Here is a 19,664-nt window from a genome sequence, read left to right as displayed (position 1 = left end):
AGAAATAAAAACATTAAATTCTTATAATTTAATTTATTTATTTTATTGCTTTACATTATACAAATTCAAGTAAAACAAGCCATTATTGTATGTAGCTAGCATTCCTCAGTTCCTTGAGTATGAAGGATATTTCTTTGATGCACGAATAGTTTCCTGCACAAAGCGACCCATGTAGAAGTCTTAGCTGGTCAACTAATATGTTTGGATCTTTCCATGATGTGTAATCATTCTCTTCTACCACCATCTTCCTTGCACCTTTATAATAAATATTATGATCTCTGGTGTCTTCCGTTTTACCACCAACCTCAGGGTAACTTTCATGTTTGAGACGGCGATCATCACAAGCTTGATCAGATTTATTTAATATATCACGTCGTTTCCACCGTTTCGGTCTCAGGACACCGCTACATTCTTCGATCTTGGCAGCTTTAGGTGCTTCATCATAATCTATGTCTTTGTCAACAGCCTCAGAGTCAATGTAACAATCACCGTTGAAGGAATCGTCTTCACCCAATTTACCGTAATAATTCGATGTTGATGATGTTGAAATGTCTTCATCGCCTTCATGCTTCCTTTTTAGGAGTCCATCATTTTTACAAAGTAGGAAAGATCTACTTGAATTCGGCTGGAATATATTCTCACTTTTCACGTTAAGGATTCTTCCATTGTCTTCATTCTTCCGTAAATCATCAACCTCCTTCAATTTAAGTTCTTTGTCAAGATCGGAAGAGCCAAGAAAATTATTGTCGTAATGCAGATCACTCTTCCTTAGGCTAGTAGATTCATCGTTGTCCTCTAGCTTGTACGCAGGCTTGGCGCTACAAGTTCTGCCATGTCTTTTTAGGCTCTCTCTCCGCGTAAAGGACTTGCTACATCGAACACAACTTATCATATTGCGCAGTGGATTTTTAACACAGTCATTCTTCTCGTGTTGTCTTTTATTCTTTCTCAAGATAAACTCTTTACTGCAAAACTTACACCTATGTTCTTTCGATACAGCGTCAGATCCCAAATCGGAATTCATATTAGTTACTGAGACTAATGCCAGATACCAATTGAGTGTTTTAAATTAGATGCAATACTTAAATAGAAATTTTTTCATATTTCATCAGCGAGAATTAATATATCTCATGCAAAAGTACTTTATGCATGTAGTTCTGCTTTTCAACAACAGATGTCGTCACATGTTGCTTGCAGGTAAATAATATTTAGTTCTTTTATGCAGGATGCGGGATGCTCACTAACGATCGCAAAAGAAGGATGGCTTCGCTAGACTCCAAGGAAAAGGAAGTTCGTCTTGCATGTTGGTGCTCCACAGATGTCTCATGGCGTAATATTAATTTAACTGAGTAATGATATTTTTTAATTCCACCTGATAAAAATATTGCAAGTTTTGATTTAGTAGCAGAAATTATCGAATTAAATGTAACTTCAAATAAAATGACATGTCTCATCAGACAAAAAAAATCCATGCAGAGAGTGGTTTCTCAGAATAGTCAGAAACACTTGAAGAAACCACAGGAATGATTGCAAGAACACGGGAAAAACCATCAAAATATTGACAAGAATAATCAGGAGCACACGGAGAAAACCACCATAATATTGACAAGAATAATCGGAAGCACACGGAGAAAACCGCCACAAGTTTACTTTGATATCATAAAAATACAAAAAAAATTAATAAAAAATTAAAAATAAAAACGGAAAAAATTCAAACATTCTGCTAGCTTGTGAACTTCTCTTTGATGTGCAAAGTTAGAGTTCTAGTACAAGCCAGAATGTTTGAATTATTTCCGTTTTTATTTTTAATTTTTTATTAATTTTTTTGTATTTTTATGATATCAAAGTAAACTTGTGGCGGTTTTCTCCGTGTGCTTCCGATTATTCTTGTCAATATTATGGTGGTTTTCTCCGTGTGCTCCTGATTATTCTTGTCAATATTTTGATGGTTTTTCCCGTGTTCTTGCAATCATTCCTGTGGTTTCTTCAAGTGTTTCTGACTATTCTGAGAAACCACTCTCTGCATGGATTTTTTTTGTCTGATGAGACATGTCATTTTATTTGGAGTTACATTTAATTCGATAATTTCTGCTACTAAATCAAAACTTGCAATATTTTTATCAGGTGGAATTAAAAAATATCATTACTCAGTTAAATTAATATTACGCCATGAGACATCTGTGGAGCACCAACATGCAAGACGAACTTCCTTTTCCTTGGAGTCTAGCGAAGCCATCCTTCTTTTGCGATCGTTAGTGAGCATCCCGCATCCTGCATAAAAGAACTAAATATTATTTACCTGCAAGCAACATGTGACGACATCTGTTGTTGAAAAGCAGAACTACATGCATAAAGTACTTTTGCATGAGATATATTAATTCTCGCTGATGAAATATGAAAAAATTTCTATTTAAGTATTGCATCTAATTTAAAACACTCAATTGGTATCTGGCATTAGTCTCAGTAACTAATATGAATTCCGATTTGGGATCTGACGCTGTATCGAAAGAACATAGGTGTAAGTTTTGCAGTAAAGAGTTTATCTTGAGAAAGAATAAAAGACAACACGAGAAGAATGACTGTGTTAAAAATCCACTGCGCAATATGATAAGTTGTGTTCGATGTAGCAAGTCCTTTACGCGGAGAGAGAGCCTAAAAAGACATGGCAGAACTTGTAGCGCCAAGCCTGCGTACAAGCTAGAGGACAACGATGAATCTACTAGCCTAAGGAAGAGTGATCTGCATTACGACAATAATTTTCTTGGCTCTTCCGATCTCGACAAAGAACTTAAATTGAAGGAGGTTGATGATTTACGGAAGAATGAAGACAATGGAAGAATCCTTAACGTGAAAAGTGAGAATATATTCCAGCCGAATTCAAGTAGATCTTTCCTACTTTGTAAAAATGATGAACTCCTAAAAAAGGAAGCATGAAGGCGATGAAGACACTTCAACATCATCAACATCGAATTATTACGGTAAATTGGGTGAAGACGATTCCTTCAACGGTGATTGTTACATTGACTCTGAGGCTGTTGACAAAGACATAGATTATGATGAAGCACCTAAAGCTGCCAAGATCGAAGAATGTAGCGGTGTCCTGAGACCGAAACGGTGGAAACGACGTGATATATTAAATAAATCTGATCAAGCTTGTGATGATCGCCGTCTCAAACATGAAAGTTACCCTGAGGTTGGTGGTAAAACGGAAGACACCAGAGATCATAATATTTATTATAAAGGTGCAAGGAAGATGGTGGTAGAAGAGAATGATTACACATCATGGAAAGATCCAAACATATTGGTTGACCGGCTAAGACTTCTACATGGGTCGTTTTGTGCAGGAAACTATTCGTGCATCAAAGAAATATATTTCATACTCAAAGAACTGAGGAATGCTGGCTACATACAATAATGGCTTGTTTTACTTGAATTTGTATAATGTAAAGCAATAAAATAAATAAATTAAATTATAAGAATTTAATGTTTTTATTTCTTGTATTCTGATTTCTAACTAAGACTTAGATCTCGTAACTTGTGCTTCCTTTTTTCCTTTTTTTTGTTGATGGAGATTCCAAATGTGCTGCCTTTTCGATGATGGTGCTTCCAAATGTGCTGCCTTTTCGTTGTCGGTGCTTCCAAATGTGCAGCCTTTTTCGTTACCGGTGCTTCCAAATGTGCTGCCTTTTCGTTGTCGGTGCTACCAAATGTGCTGCCTTTTCGTAGTCGGTGCTTCCAAATGTGCTGCCTTTTCGTTGTCGGTGCTTCCAAATGTGCTGCCTTTTCGTAGTCGGTGCTTCCAAATGTGCTGCCTTTTCGTTGTCGGTGCTGCCAAATGTGCTGCCTTTTCGTAGTCGGTGCTTCCAAATGTGCTGCCTTTTCGTTGTCGGTGCTGCCAAATGTGCTGCCTTTTCGTAGTCAGTGCTTCCAAATGTGCTGCCTTTTCGATGACGGTGCTTCCAAATGTGCTGCCTTTTCGATGACGGTGCTTCCAAATGTGCTGCCTTTTCGTAGTCGGTGCTTCCAAATGTGCTGCCTTTTCGATGACGGTGCTTCCAAATGTGCTGCCTTTTCGTTGTCGGTGCTTCCAAATGTGCTGCCTTTTCGTTGTCGGTGCTTCCAAATGTGCTGCTTTTCGTAGTCGGTGCTTACAAATGTGCTGCCTTTTCGATGACGGTGCTTCCAAATGTGCTGCCTTTTCGTAGTCGGTGCTTCCAAATGTGCTGCCTTTTCGTTGTCGGTGCTTCCAAATGTGCTGCTTTTCGTAGTCAGTGCTTCCAAATGTGCTGCCTTTTCGATGACGGTGCTTCCAAATGTGCTGCCTTTTCGTTGTCGGTGCTTCCAAATGTGCTGCCTTTTTCGTTACCGGTGCTTCCAAATGTGCTGCCTTTTCGTTGTCGGTGCTTCCAAATGTGCTGCCTTTTCGTAGTCGGTGCTTCCAAATGTGCTGCCTTTTCGTTGTCGGTGCTTCCAAATGTGCTGCCTTTTCGTAGTCGGTGCTTCCAAATGTGCTGCCTTTTCGTTGTCGGTGCTTCCAAATGTGCTGCCTTTTCGTTGTCGGTGCTGCCAAATGTGCTGCCTTTTCGTAGTCGGTGCTTCCAAATGTGCTGCCTTTTCGATGACGGTGCTTCCAAATGTGCTGCCTTTTCGATGACGGTGCTTCCAAATGTGCTGCCTTTTCGTAGTCGGTGCTTCCAAATGTGCTGCCTTTTCGATGACGGTGCTTCCAAATGTGCTGCCTTTTCGTTGTCGGTGCTTCCAAATGTGCTGCCTTTTCGTTGTCGGTGCTTCCAAATGTGCTGCTTTTCGTTGTCGGTGCTTCCAAATGTGCTGCTTTTCGTAGTCGGTGCTTACAAATGTGCTGCCTTTTCGATGACGGTGCTTCCAAATGTGCTGCCTTTTCGTTGTCGGTGCTGTCAAATGTGCTGCCTTTTCGTTGTCGGTGCTTCCAAATGTGCTGCTTTTCGTAGTCAGTGCTTCCAAATGTGCTGCCTTTTCGATGACGGTGCTTCCAAATGTGCTGCCTTTTCGTTGGCGGTGCTTCCTATTGTTTTTTCCTTTTTTGATGATGCTTCCAAATGTGCTTCCTTTTTTGATGGTGCTTCTATTTTTTTAATGTTGTTTTGACTCTAGTATTTTTGTAAATTGTTCTTGATTTGACTAGCGTATTATTCAAACCGGTTAATGTATATAAACGAGTCCTAGACAGCAGGACGCTCAGTTTGTTACTGCCGTCGACGGTGTACGGATCACCTAGTTTGTTTCTTCTGGTGCATAAGTCGTGTAATTGCCTGTTCTTGAGACTTCGATGGCATCTTTACCGACTTTAACGTCGAACTCGATGGAGGATGTAGAATCGACTACGGGAACCATGACGTCAGCGCCGACGATGTTGGAGCAGATCCCGTTGGCAACGCCTCTGACAACACTAAAGGAGACTTCGATATGTGCTGTTCCACCATCAGCTGAAGTTTCATCAGCATTGAATACTTCAATTAATGAAGAGCGTACTTCGCATCAGTGCAAATACTGTGGTGCATCATTTACTATCACCTCAAATGCTCGCAGACATGAAAGAAGCGGTTGTTCTAATAATGTTCAAAGAATACAATTTCAGTGCAATAAGTGCAATAAACTAATTTCACGTCTCGATAGCTTACATCGTCATTATAAAAAATGCTCCGAGACCTATAATGAACATGGTTATTGATTTGACTCATGTGTTGTACCGGCTAATGAGACTATAAAAGTGATATGAACTTCAGTCTGTCTCTGGCTGCGGTGATGACCGGATCGGATAGACATTTAAAGTCATGTAAAAGGTTTAGTCCGTACAATAAGAAGACTGTTTGAATCGAGGAATCCAAAAGTCTTTAGTAATTTGTCTGTGTATTTTTTTGTACTTGTAGTAGTGTAGTATGTATGTAATAAAAGTTTTTTTAAAGGAACTTGTGGTGTATTTTATTTTCTCAAACCTGCCACTTTAGTGGTACTTTTTTTAAAATATTAAAGTTGTTTTGTATCGGCCAGGGATCGAACCAAGGACATTAGTCGATCCAATCAATCATTATATGGATTACAAATTTATTTAATGAATTTTTAACTTTTTCCCGAATCTCTAGCATTACAATTACGAATTTCCAATATGGTGGTCTTGATGTCTGATAGGATGATGGTAGTAGATGATTTAAAGTCTCTTTAAGAATGTTGAACATGGTTTATTGGAATTATTATTTTTTTCATAAAAATAAACATTATTGCATCGATCGAGGATCGAACCAAGGACTGGAGCGGATCGAATCGATATGTAAGTTAATGAGTGATTTATTTAATGAATTTTGGATTTTTTCCCGCTTTTCTAGGTACATTATTACATGATTTCAAGATGGCGGTCTAATTTCATGATGGCGGGGGCACCTCGGTAATAAATGATTACTGCACTGTAGCGGGTTAGAATAAAATTAACCAGATGGAAATGTACTCTATAATACAAGTACACACACAAGATGGCGTACTCCAGCAGGTGGTATCCTCTGGTAGCATGTACTGAACATAAAATGTCGCATCCATGATGGTCGACAAGGACAAAGTCAAATTTCAGGGACAAAGTCAAATTTCAAGGTGAAGGTCAAATTTCAAGGTCAAGGTCAAATTTCAAGGTCAAGGTCAAATTTCAAAGTCAAGGTCAAATTTCAAGGTCAAGGTCAAAGTTCAAGGTCAAGGTCCAATTTCAAGGTCAAGGTCAAATTTCAAGGTCAAGGTCAAATTTCAAGGTCAAGGTCAAAGTTCAAGGTCAAGGTCAAATTTCAAGGTCAAGGTCAAATTTCAAGGTAAAATTTCAAGGTTAAGGTCAAAGTTCAAGGTCAATGTTCAATGTCAACAGTTGAGGACACAAGTTTAGTGACCAGATAATTATACTACATGGTATCGGCACACTCTAGCTGACGAAAACAAGATGGTGGTCTCCAGCGGATGAAGACAAGATGGCGGACATGATGTCATACCAGTTGATGATATATACCTTGGTGCTGGTGGTGGTAGATCAGTCTAGGTAGCTTTCATGGAGGAAGGATCGACCGTTTACTCTCGCCGGGAATCGAACCAAGGACGTACATCGATATAATCAAACAGAATTCAAATACGTTAATTTTTTGATGAATTTTGGAATTTTTTTCATTAAAATCGGATAATAAATAAAGATTTTCAAGATGGCGTCTTAATTTCAAGATGGCGTACATGATGTCATACTAGGTGACGATATATATGCTTTAAAAAAAGTGGTGGGAGTCAGTCTGTCTGCAGTCACCATTGAGGAAGGATCGGTCGCCATTTTTATTTTTTTGCCCTCACCGGGTTCGAACCGAGGACTCCGAACTCCGTGTCGTACATGTTTGTTTTTTGTAATTATTTTATTAAAATTTTATTATTTCAATTTTTTTTATAATTTTTAAAAAAAAAATTCATTAAAATCGGATAATAAATAAAAAAGTTAAAGATGGCGGCCGTAACGGAAATTGCAACAGTGACGTCATCATCCAAGATGGCGGAACACACAACGCCGGAATTTTCGAGAACACACAATTACGTCATCCAAAATGGCGGATCCAAGATGATGGATCCAAAATGGCCGCCGTGATCTACTTGTCCCGTTACGTTATGTCCCGTTACGCTGTGTCCCGTTACACTCATCCAAGATGGCCGCCGTGACGTCACAATGTAAACAATCTTCAATCCACAGCCTGAAGCCTGTCCCCGGACATACATTCCTATACTACTCACGACCAAAAAAGAGAATGACAAAGGCCCGAAACCTATGAAATGTGCAGTAATTACATCATTACCTTATAAACTTGCATTAGAAGGAGCAGAGAAAAAAAGGAATGAAAAATTAACAACAGCTAATGAAGCCGCGACAAAGAAGAAAAACACAGGAAAAGAAACTGTCAATTCAAAACCAAAGGCAAAAAAAAGGGTTAAAAAGGAGGTTGTGTTTTGTAGAATCATCAGATGAAGAAAACCAAGATGATTTCGACTCAGGAGAATCTGTCTTGGAAGCTGAAGTAGGAAATTTTGCCCCCGACGATGAAGATGCAGTCTGTCTTTTCTGTGAACAGGTCTTTTCTAAAGACTGTAGCGGTGAACTGTGGGTACAGTGTATGATTTGCGAAATGTGGGCTCATAACCTTTGTGCTGGGGCTGACAGAGATGTGTATATCTGTGACTTCTGTAAATAGTTTTTTTTTTAATGGTTCAGTCATGATATCTTAATTTTTTTGTTCAAATAACATTTTTCAGCAGACTTTTCTGTTCAGACGATCTTGAATTAGGTTTATTTTGTTATTTACAATTTAAAAAACAAAGTAGTTTTTATAAATTTAAGTTTTTAACTAGTTCATAGATTAGTTGATATGTTTGCCTCCTAATCCAATAGTTTTTATGTTTGAAAGCAAAATATCTTTCAATATACAACTTTTTCCAAGCAGCTACTATAACGCTTTGTGTTTTTATACTATTTCAAAAATTAATAGAATACATAAAAACTGTAATAAATGATTTTTTTGTGATATTTTAATGAATTTTTATTGAGAAAACCCAGGGGCCCATATTACCAGCACAATTTTTTTTTTTGAAAAAATGCAGACTTTTGGTAAAAACATTTGAGTAGTTTTTGTGTGTGTAAAATCAAGTCCTAACACTTTAAAATCAATAGTAAACAATGCAAGGAAGTTGTTTTATTAATTTCAGGTAAAAATATTAAAAAATAAAAAAATTGTATTCAAAAAACAAAGTGGGGGCCCAAATATCCACCTTTGCCTCTACTGTTGGCTATGTGAGTGTGTTAGGCCAATAGTAATGTAATTTTTTTTAGTAAGCTACACGTGAACAAATTTATTTTTTCTTTCAAAATCTCCCTCCCCCGTTAAAAACATTCCTGTATTCGCCACGGCCCACGTCCATGAAAACTGCCGGAGATGTGAGATGAAAAATCTATACGTTCTGCATGCTTAAAGTTTCAGTGAGCTGCTATTTTTGCCACCTCTTTTAAGCTTAGGTACAACCACAAATTGCAGGCTGTGTAAGAAATTAAAACTTCTTAATAATGACCCTCCCATCTCTAGTTTGAACCGGCATCAACTTCCGAGCTCATCTCGTAGACGCCAACCGTAAACACCGAGAGAAACCTCAGTGGCTCATCTCTCGACGAAGTTCTCTCATTAAGATGCGTGGTCCAGATATATGCACGTTTGCGAGCAAAGTTTTGGTGACTGAAAATTCTGCGTGATACAACAAAACTTTAAGGGTCTTCAGGTTAGTTAAATTACAGCCAGTACAAGCAATACTTACAACTGAAACATGAAAATTGTGGATCAAAATATTAAACATGTTATATAATTAGTTTAAGCCCTTCCGAAAACCAACAACATAATCTTGTCTTAAGTATTGCACAAAGTAATTCTATACTAATATTTAAGGCTGATTATATCAAACATATTATTCAATGTACTAGATCTTTATGCCTTATCACGGTAATAATAACATTTTAATATAATAAAAAAAATTGATTTGAAGTAAAAAGGACAGTCTTTATTATTTTGACTTATTCCAATAGACTCTTCTTTTTTTATATTGCCATCATTTTAATGGCTATTTTATGGTAGTTTATAATGTTCCTTTGAATTTATTTTGCAAAACTTATGGTAAACTATTACTTAATAGTATGTCTTGACATGTTGTGCATGATAATGGTATTTTTTATTTTTTATTTTTTTTAACAATTTGCGTAGCTTCTATGCTTCACGACTTACATTAATGAAATCAGTTTCATAAAAATTTTAAAACAATCCTAAATTAGTACACACTACATAAGAAACTAGCTATGAAAAGGTGTACGGTGAAGTGAATATCGGACATGCACAAAAATACATAAATATTTAAGGCTTATTAGGCCCTCGGCTACGAGAATAAATTTCTGATGCTAACACATCTGTTGGTCGTTTTCAGAAACACAGGGCAAGAATGAGAAAAAAGTTCAACTGTTGTCCGTAGGACAGCGCGTCAGTCAAACCTTTCCTCCTCCCCACCTTCCACCCCTCCCGGGGTCTAATCTTTATCTTTGACACCAAACACTCGTGTTGATACCCGATTCTCAGAAATGCTGAGCTCGTCCCATCCCTGGTTGTCGTCCTCTACGTTGTTGCCAAACTGCAGACGGAGCGATAGAGTTGGAGTGCAGTCTACGGCATTTTCGGTTCTGTCAAAATGCCAAAGTGGCGCAAATTTATTTATTTAGTTATTTATTAATCGTCTTTATTGGTGGCGAAGTTAAGGCGGTACGCCTTTTCTTACACTTAACCGCTTTTCTGCAATTACATCAAATAGTGGAATATTAAAAATTAAGCATTATATAAGCAGATGTTGACTAAATATTAAGAGAACAAATTAAAATTTTAACTTAATGTTCAAATATTAACTATTACCAAAGATTCAACCATAACTAATTTAAAGTAATTAAAAATTAAGCATAGACATACATAAAAAGGGAAGTGATTAAACATACAGCAAATAGTTTTTTTTTAAATAGGTGCTACTACATTAAAACCAGTCACTCACACATTCACACACAGATTCAAGCAATAGGGTAGCGCCGGAGTGGTCATGGTAAGCAGGTGTTACAAATATGTTTTTTCAGTCTGTACTTAAAGGAAGCTAGATTTTTTGTTTACCTTGTCGCTTGGTCTAGACAACCAACCTTTTTTTTTTTTTTATCAAGAAACTGAATAACGGTGTTAAAAGTAAAAAATCGTTGGCAAATTTGGGTCAGACATTAAGAGTGGAGAAACACGGGTGAGTTAAAGCAACACCTATTATTAAAAACAGTTAGACAAATGGGTAAAGGTCTCAGGAACATTGTATTTAAATGTTTCTTAATGCGTAACAAAAGAGACACATTTCCGGAGAACAATCGCATATCCAAAAAAAATTGGTTGTCTGTAAAGTCGGTTTACGGACGATAGTTTAACGTGACGTCATAACAAAATGTTGATGAAATTATTGCATACTTTTATGAATAAAATTGAATCATTTTTATTGAATTATCACTATTTTGTATGGATACAAAGAAGGAGTGAAATGAAATCTAAAATTTAATTGATAAATTTACTTTTATTTGCTCTCATTAATTAAAATATGTTTATTGCTTTAACGAAGAGATTATTTTAACTATAAATTTTATACATGTTTGCTATTTAACTTCTTCCAATCTGTGTTATTCTGTTAAGGATAGGACGATGATAGGAAAAGTAAAAGTAGGAAAGGAATGTGTTTCAAGTTTAATGTGCCTCGAAAAAGTTAAATCGATGATTGTTCCGATCGAGTGGAAGAGAGATAGATGCGGCACAAGCGTACAATGAGCGTAACGGGACACAGCGAAACGGGACAATGTGCGTTACGGGCCTTTTTTTTGTGCGTGCAGCCGGCGTTCGTCGATTTATTAGACGTTGCCACGTCAAAATAATTTATTCACGAATAATAAGTAGGGCCATGAAGTTCGCGAAAAAATTCTAATGCCCATTAGACCGCAAGAAGGTATGCCCACGCCAACGGTTTCCTCCTTGTGACTGGTGGCCGCCTGCAAGAGAAGACAGCCCTATTTCACTGTGCCGTTCAGAACTCTATGTTTCTCCGCACCTTCAACTTTGATATCGATTCATATCAAAGTTGAAAAGTCAAAGCCCATAGAAACAAACACCTACTTCTAACATATACTTGGTCGGTTTAATGCAATATTTAAATGTACTCTGAATATTAAAATTTGAGTATAGGGTAATAAATTACTTCCGGATTCTAGGGCGCCAATTTACCTTCATAAACTGTATATCATTGTCCTGTCCAGCCAAATCTACCATGAAATATAAATATTAACTTTGTCAGATCTATATTTTTAACAACTATCTGGCCAGGTTTCATTACAACCATATGAATACAAATTCCTGCATCATAGTCGATCAGCAATATCGTAACACATAAATACTTATTTACATAACTTTTTAAGATAATACTAATATAAGATTTGATATTCCGATTTCCATCGGTGGAGATTAGCCAGTTTCAGTTTGTGATAAATTGAATAGGTTAATAGATATATATCATATAATTAAGTCAAACAATATTATTCTGACTAGTGTGAGTAAAGCAATTGCAAGAATATCTTTCTCTCTAGGGTACTCTAATAGGCTTTAAGTTAGTACAGAAATGAACTGAAGATTGACATTAAAATTGGTCAAACAAAGCATTCAACAAGGCAATTTAAGTTAGTTCAAGACAAGTAAATATTAAGTAATATGGGAAGGAATAATATCAATGTGTGGAGATGGAATTTGGAATATCACAAAATTACATAAACACTTTCAAAGTAAAAATTTACATACACAATACACTAACTTGAGTACACACCGATGGATGATACATAAAATTGGACAATAAATTAATCAAAGGATATATCGACGATTTTGTACGATGCTGTTCAAACGTCACGTACAAAAATATGCGTCGCTGTACAAGCTGAGTTGAAACAGCTCACAGCACGATGGAAGAAAGTGGAATCGTCGGCAGCAGTCCTCGTCGGGCGTGTTCTTTGCATTGCAGACGTGTTCCAGACGATTGCTGCGACTTCTCTTCAAAGACAATAGTAGTACCATCTCTTGTAGAACGCAGTTAAATTGGTGTAGTTAAAAGTTTATCAGCTCCTTTTCGAAGTTCTCCGTCGAATTTGAATTAAAAGTCTTTGTAGTTCAACTCCTTAAAACATAGTTAGTTGACTAACTTCAACATATCTTCAGTTCCAACTAGTTTCATATATCACATCGTAGCAAACTATAATGGTATTTCACAATTTCTTGATGTGCATTCATATTTAATTACGTAGTCAGTACTTTTAAATAATATTTAATTTCATTACCTTAATGTCTTATTAACAGTAATTCATTTTCATTACACTTCTGATATCATAAAAACGTTCTACCATTAATAAAATTTTCTTACAATAAAGAATTCCAATCAACAGATTGTCTTTTTCGTTTACATCATAAATTCAAAGCACTATTGCATAGAGAAATTAATATAAATGTTATTTTACAAAGAATTATCATTTATGGTTGGGAGAAACAAAATAAAATATTCAATTATGTGAGATGTAATATCACAACGCGTTTTCTCCCGCACTGGATGGCTGTGTTTCATGTACTAATAGTAAGCATCTGCTTGAACGAAACTGAACCAGTCACGAAACATAGACAATACTAGTGTTTTAACTCTCAGCTAGTCTCGAAATATTTTCGCAGAAAATGCATGCTCTTATTAATAAGGAAGTGATGAAGATAAACTTGGTATTTCTGCACTATTAAAATATAATTAATGATTGCTATTTTCAGATATAAAAAAATACCTGATATCATCATAAGGCTGGTGATATAATAAGTTGCGAACCAGCATTCGAAATTTTACGTTATTTACGTAAGAATAAATCGTCCGTCCAGGTATGGCTATTTTGTTAATGCTTTGTCACTAACGCTAGCCTATACCGACGCCACGTAACATATTAACATTTGCGAGCGATATTTTGAATGCATTGACATTACATTAATAAACTTTAACCCGCTGCTCTTAAATATTATATTGAATAATTTCATTAGCCTCTTTGAAGTGTTAAATGACACAATCATACGAACATTCAAATACACAACTGACTTACAGGTTGTGGCCGGCAGGGCCACATTTTTACTTGTAATTTATTTTTGTTGCTGGTCTCTAGTTTTATATGGTTTTTATTTCACGTATTTTTACGCCTTTTTTAATTAATGTTAATTTATCTGTAAATTTTTTTAATTATATTTGTTTCTGTTAATTAGTTATACGCAGTTTGGTAGCTATCGATTATGAGTTTAAGAATATCGATTGTGTTTCACGTAAATACCACTTGGTGAGCGCCCGGCGGTTGGCTGATGACGTCAGAAATTCGGCTTGCCGGGAAGAAAAAATCAGCTGGGCCGGGGAGTTTGTGCCGAGCGACCGTCGAGGACAGAGCCATGTGACGGCGAGACTGGTGTGCCGGGCGGCGAAGAGTATGGGGGTGGAGGCTCCACGCTGGGTGACAGGGCAATGGTTTGCCCTGTGATACTGAACTTATCAAGGTAAAGAGAGGCCGCAATTTTGATTTTTACCCTCGTGGTGCTGCACTGGTTTTTGGCAAACCTAGTGAACTGTGTATTTTCCCATACTAAATTTTATTTGGACGGAACTTTTATTAGCCAGTTTGGTGAAGAGGCCCATTTGTTTCACACGTTGTTCCAGTGTGGGATTTTTTAAAAAAGGTCGCCCGTTTGCCTGTAGTTGTAATAAAAGTATAAGTTTGGAAGAAACGAACATTTTGCAATTTGTTTTTGAGACTTTGTCTTCGGAATTGGCATACTTAAAGTTGCATTTAGCTAATATATCAGCTTGTGCAGTATTATTAAAAGTATGCGATCGGTATTGGACTACATGCGCAGCCTGATGTTGGTTGGTGCGGCCATTCTACGTTTTTATGAAATCATTGGCAAGTTAATAAAGAAGTAAGACTTTGTTTGAAGTATATGATAAAAACTTCGGTGGTAACATAGTTATGTTACGTGAAGAGTTTTTGCTACATTTCCCTTAAAAAAAAATAAGATAATTTTTTTTTTGGTCATCGTTCACGCCTTTGTGAATTCGTACCTATGGCCCGGCGTGGCATTAGACTCTGGAGTTGGTGAGGAAGGTCAGGAAGCCAGCGCACGCCTAGGATATTAACTTTGTTTTTTTGGCAAGTCTTTAGCATACGAACATCTGAAGAAAGACTAAACCGTTGATTGAGAGTTTAAGAACTTTATTTAAATAATTTGTTTGTACTTCAGTATTATTTTTGTAGATTTTTTATATATTTGTATTGATTGTCTTGTTTGATTTTTGGTATTAGGGCAGTCAGTAAATTTTGATATTTTATAGTGGCCACGCCTCACGCCCTTATATATTTTTATACTTGTTGTTATCAGTATTTATATTTTTACGATTTTTTAAAGGTTATTGTTAGTATCGCAAATGGGGATAAGATGCTGCCATTATTAACGTCAGCTTTTGTAACTAAGCTTGTATGGTTATGTATAGTAAAAATTATTTTTGCAAATTTCTATTTTTTAATAACATACGTCCAAAGTCTTGCCTCTTGTTTGTTTAATGGTTACTCTACTATTATATCCTTTGAATTTTTTGGCCTGACCCCTGGGCAGTGGTGTGGGGAATTTATATTGTTTAGCTTTTTATGCCTGGTTTTAATATTTTTTTTTTCCCTTCGCGCCCAGAGTGAGTCGGGGACGCAACCCCTCTTCCAATTGAGGAGGAAGAAGGGTTACAACCTGCGCCACTCTGCTTGGCAGAGACTTTGGACTTTTGCGATTTTGCTGACTTTTTTGATTTTTTTAATAATGGCAGTTTCTTGGATTTATAAACTTCCCAAAGAACAGGTTTACGCTAATTTGCAAGCAGCGGGAGTAGAGAGTGGTCTGGAGGATGACATTGATACCTTACGCAGGAAATTAAGTACCCACATTAAAGAAGGGAGGAAAAAACCTGTTGAGGAAAATGTGGAGAATTCGGAGATCAGCCAAGTAAATTCATTGAATACTGCTATGCAAAGTAAATTGCTTTTTAAGGAACTGGATAGGTTGCCATCTTTATGCTCCGGTGGGCCAAGAGATTTAATAAAGTTTTGCTTGGGGGTAGATAGTTTGAAAACTAATTGTTGTTTACAAAATGAGCAAGAATTGTTAAGGTGTATTTCGACTAAATGTAGCGGGATCGCTAGAGACGTGATTACGTCAGGTATAAATAAGTCTGTTGGATGGTCGGTAGTGAAAGAGAATTTGTGGGAATATTTGTGCCCTAAGAGGGTGAAGGACGATCTAATTAAGGAATTGATTTTCCGTTTTCAACGGGAAAATGAAAGCACCTTAGAATTTATACAGGATATTAGAAATCACGTTAATATATTTGGTCTGCAGTTAGATGATCACCGTTTTGTAGCTATTATTTTGGAAAATCTAAATCCTGCCATCAGACACGAATGCGCATTTATTGGCAGACCTAATAGTGTGGAGGAACTCAACACTTGGGCTATCCAGGTTGATAATATTTTTTACGCTAAATGTGAATTCGATAAGTGTAAAGGCAAAATCAATTTTAAACCGGTTTGTTTTAAAACGCCGGGTAATGAAAAAATTGATAAGACTTGTTTTAAGTGTAATAAGGTAGGGCATTTTGCTAAGGATTGCTCGGTTTCGGAGGTTAATAAATTTGTTTGTGGTTTTTGTGGCAAATATGGTCATTTAGAAAAATTTTGCTTTAAAAAGAAACCGGAGCAGGAAAGACACAAGACATGTTTTAGGTGTGGCAGCATGGACCATTTGATAAAAAAATGTAATCGCAAGAAAAAATTAGTTTGTGGTTTTTGTAATAAAGATGGTCATAATAGCGGGAAATGTAATTTCCGTAAGGAAGTTAAGAAATATCGATTTAACAATAAGCATAGTTTGGCGGTCATTCAGGCAAAAGAGGTTTATGTGTCAAAGTTTGGTTGTATGATCGTGAGATAGAAGCTTTACTTGATACGGGGGCTAGTTGTAGTTTCATCCAGCAGAAATTTTTGAGTAATTTGGTGCGCGATCATAAATTTTTGAAAACTAAGATCGTAAGTAGTCAAGGCATTAATGTGGCCATGGCGGACGGGCAAAAGGTTCAGGTAAAGGTGAAAGTATTTTTACATTTTAAATTGGAACATTTATCTTGGACACGTGAATTCTGGGTAATGCCCGATTTGATCCATGAAGTAGTTTTGGGAATGGATTTTTTAAAAGATAGTAAGGCTATAATAGTGTGCGGCGAGAAAGTAATGAGGTTCGATTTTAATGATAAAATTAAGATAAAATTTTGGGAGAATAAAAAAAAAAGAAAGGTGGTTTGTGGTGGTATCGAAGGGTTAGAGCAAAGGTTGGGTGAGAAGGAAAAATTGCAGATACAGCAATTAAGCGAGGAATATAAGGATGTTATCACTACTAAAATTGGCAAATGTACGCTAATGCCATACAAGATCGTGCTGGTAGATGAAACCCCTATTAAATGTGTGCCGTATCAATGTGCACCGCCTAAAATGAAAGCCTTTCGAGAAATTATTAATGATTTACTTGATAATAAGGTAATAGTCCCTTCTAAATCCAATTTTGCCTCACCGGCCTTTTTAGTAGATAAGAAAAATAAGGGCAAATATCGTTTGGTCCTTGACTATCGCCTCCTTAATGACAGGGTAAAACTAGATCCGTTTCCCATGCCTAAAGTTGAAATTGTTTTGCAATATTTGGGAAAAGCCAAGTTTTTTACGGTGCTTGATTAGAACTCGGCGTTTCATCAATGTGAATTAGAAGCAAGTAGTCAGAAATTTACCGGGTTTGTCACTCCCTGGGGGCACTTTGAATGGACTAGAGTGCCTTTTGGGGTGAATTTTGGGGCCCAATGTTTGTCACGAATTTTAGGGCACATATTACAAGAATATCAGTATAAATTTGTAATAAGTTTCTTGGATGATATTTGTGTTTTTTCAAATAGTTTTGAAGAACATATAGAACATATAAGAAAAGTACTTGAGAAACTAAAGGGAGCCGGCTTTACCGTAAATCCGGAAAAAATAGTTTGGGCCCGTAGCGAGATAAAATTTTTAGGATACATAATCCGAGAAGGTGAATTGGTCATGGACCAAGATAAGATAAACCCCATAGTTAATTTCCCGGCCCCCCGTAATGTTAAGGGAGTGATGCGCTTTTTAGGAATGCTTGGTTATTTTTCCCGTTTTATACCGAATTACGCTAACCTATGCGCGCCTTTAAATAATTTGAAAAGGAAAGATGTTAAGTTTGTATGGGGGGAAGAGGAAGAACAGGCCTTTAGGAATTTAAAGAAAGCCATAGCTCAACCCCCCATTTTAATACTTCCGGATTTTGAGCAAAAATTTATTGTGCAAGTGGACGCTTCGGGAGTAGGTCTGGGGGCGGTTTTGTTGCAAGAACGTGAGGGAGGTTTAAAACCGGTTATGTATGCTAGTAAATCCCTAAATAAGCACGAGTTAAAATACAGTGTATATGAGAAGGAAGCATTAGCGTGCATATTTGCGTTGGAGAGATTTGAGAGTTTTCTTGAACATGAGAAATTTGAATTATGGACTGACAACCAGGCTTTGACATGGCTTTTTTCCCACCCGCGGCAACTAGGGAATATAGGGCGGTGGATCATGCGGTTGACGCGTTTTCGTTTTGACCTCAAACATATGAAAGGACAGGATAATGTAGTGGCCGATGCCTTATCGCGCATGTTTGATGAACATGAGTTTCAGTGTAAAGACGAAATGAGAACTGAAGACAAGGAAGAATGTAACATCCTGAGGGAATTCCCTCAAGGATTTATTGATTTGCGCGAAATACAAAAAGAGGATCCTGAGACTAAAGATTTAATAACGCGTTTGGGACAGGATACTACTATAGACTTAGGAATGAAAGACGGGCTTTTGTGTTGGATGAAAGATGGAGAACATAAAGTTTTTGTTCCTAAGGGGGTAAGGAAAATGATAATGCGGTATTACCATGATTCTAATATAGGCGCGCATGGCGGAATCGAAAAAACTATAGATAAAATCTCTAAAGAATTTTTTTGGCCAGGTTTTAAAAAAGACGTAAAAGATCATGTTTTAAGCTGTGAAGATTGCCAGCGCGCTAAGCAATCTAGACATAGTAAGATAGGTAAATACTCTGTTGAAGCTCTGACTAGACCTTGGGAAAGGGTTTATTTGGACATTTTTGGGCCCCTACCTAGATCATTAGGGGGGAATAATTGCTTACTTATAGCGGTAGATGGTTTTTCTAAATTTTGTTTTTTTTTTTGCCTTTGCGTAATATGAAAAGCGAGAATATTATTAAGGCTTTAGAAACTAAAGTGTGGGGTTTGTTTGGTAGCCCGGAGCAAGTAGTATCAGATAATGCTACATATTTTAAGAGTAAGTGTTTTGAAGTGATGTGTTTAGATTGGGGTATAAAACATATTACTACCAGCCCCTATTATCCCAACCCTAATTTGGTTGAAAGGGTGAATAAAAATGTCAAAGTGGCCCTCACGATTTTTCATCAACGTAACCAACGGAAGTGGGACAGTGTTATCCACGTATTAAATTTAGCTTTTAACATGACCATACACAGTGGTACTAAATTCACACCATCGGAAATTTTTTTGGGAAGAAATGTACCACATCCTTTACTAAATTGTTGGGGTTTGCGTCCAGCCCTTTTGGAAACCCGAAGCCCCCGTTTGTTGGAAAAAATGTGGGAAGAAGCAGCCGAAAATCTGCAAAAGGTTAGAAAGAAAATGAGTAAGTTTTATAATAAGGGGCGAGTGGATAATGTATTTAAAATTGGTGATGAAGTGCTATGCAGGCAATTTGTTTTGAGTGACAAAGTAGGGTATCAGAGCTCTAAGTTAGAGAATAAGTATGATGGACCGTATAAGATTGTAAAGATTTTAGGGCCGGTTACTGTCTTGTTGGAAGAAGTTGAAAG

This window comes from Bacillus rossius, chromosome 1 (assembly GCF_032445375.1).
Source record: "Bacillus rossius redtenbacheri isolate Brsri chromosome 1, Brsri_v3, whole genome shotgun sequence".
Classification (NCBI taxonomy): Eukaryota; Metazoa; Arthropoda; class Insecta; order Phasmatodea; family Bacillidae; genus Bacillus; species Bacillus rossius.
This window is presented reverse-complemented; position numbering follows the sequence as displayed.